The sequence below is a fragment of the Bison bison genome, unplaced genomic scaffold (assembly GCF_000754665.1).
Source record: "Bison bison bison isolate TAMUID 2011002044 unplaced genomic scaffold, Bison_UMD1.0 scf7180017864389, whole genome shotgun sequence".
NCBI lineage: Eukaryota > Metazoa > Chordata > Mammalia > Artiodactyla > Bovidae > Bison > Bison bison.
The window spans coordinates 5,561,869-5,563,285 of record NW_011494961.1 but is presented as its reverse complement, the minus strand read 5'-3'; the positions used below and the strand labels follow the sequence as shown (position 1 = coordinate 5,563,285).

Genomic DNA, 1,417 nt, shown 5'->3' with positions numbered 1-1,417 from the left:
AGCCTCTTGAGGATTGGGGGCAGGAGAAAAAGGGACGGCAGAGGATGAGATGGCTGGATGGCATCACCGACTCGATGGACGTGAGTCTGTGTGAACTCCAGGAGTTGGTGTTGGACAGGGAGGCCTGGCGTGCTGCGATTCATGGGGTCGCAAAGAGTCGGACACGATTGAGTGACTGAACTGAACTGAAAGTACAGGCAATCTTCCCAGGTGCAGCCAACCTTCAGCCCAAGTCCTTGTGGACACGTCTAGACTGCACTTAACCTGAATAGCCACGTATGTTTTCTTGCTCCTGCAGGAAAAGATGTAAGAAGTCTGTCTCTTAGAACACTCCAGGTAGAGTCTCAGCCTTGGCACTGCCGCCCAGAGACTACTGAGTCCCATCTGTGTGCCATACCTACTCCAGACACAGAACATAGATAAAAATATACTGGTGCAGAAGACCAAACTGGCCGAGCAGGCTGAGCGAGATGATGATATGGCAGCCTGTATGAAGTCTGTAACTGAGCAAGGAGCTGAATTATCCATTGAGGAGAGGAGTCTTCACTCAGTGAAGACTTATATGCTTATAAAAAGGTTGTAGGAGCCTGTAGGTCATCTTGGAGGCTTGTCTCAAGTATTGATCAAAAGATAAAGGTGCTGAGAGAAAACAGCAGATGGTTCAAGAACAGAGAGAAAATGGAGACAAGGCTGAGAGATATCTGCAATGATATACTGTTTCTTTTGGGAAAGTTCTTGATCCCCAGTGCTTCACAAGCAGAGAGCAAAGTCTTCTGTTTGAAAATAAAAGGAGACTACTACTATTCTTTGGCTAAGGTTGTTGCTAAGGTGATGATAAGAGAGGGATTGTGGATCAGTCATGGCAAGCATACCAAGAAGCTTTTGAAATCAGCAAAAAGTAAACACAACCAACACATCCTATCAGATTGGATCTCTCCCTTAACTTCTGTGTTCTATTATGAGATTTTGAAGTCCCCTGAGAAAGTTGGTTCTCGTGCAAAAACAGCATTTGATGGAGCCATTGCTGAACTTGATACATTAAGCGAAGGGTCACACAAAAACAGCACGTTAATAATACAGTTACTGAGAGACAACTTGACCTGTGGACACTGGATACCCAAAGAGATGAAGCTGAAGCAGATGAAGAAGAAAATTGCCCAGCCTTCCAAATTTTTTCTGCCTCATTGTAAAACTTGCACCATAGACCATCTGTCATCTATGCTATCTACTGATAATTATTTATGATTTCTCATAGGTTAATGTTACTGCTGTTTTAATTTCTATATGTTCCATGTGTTTTTTATGTTTAATATTGAAGGAGTAGAGCCAGTTAACAGGCTTCCCTAGTAGCTCAGCTGGTAAAGAATCTGCCTGCAAAGCAGGATACCCCAGTTCAATTCCTGGGTCAGGAAGATCC

The 1,417-nt window shown here is 43.9% G+C and overlaps 1 pseudogene; it reads left to right on the top strand.

Annotated features, from left to right (window-relative positions):
- LOC105002103 overlaps nucleotides 1-1,190 on the top strand; it is an 18,290-nt pseudogene extending 17,100 nt beyond the window's left edge.
- The last annotated feature ends 227 nt before the right edge of the window (nucleotides 1,191-1,417 follow it).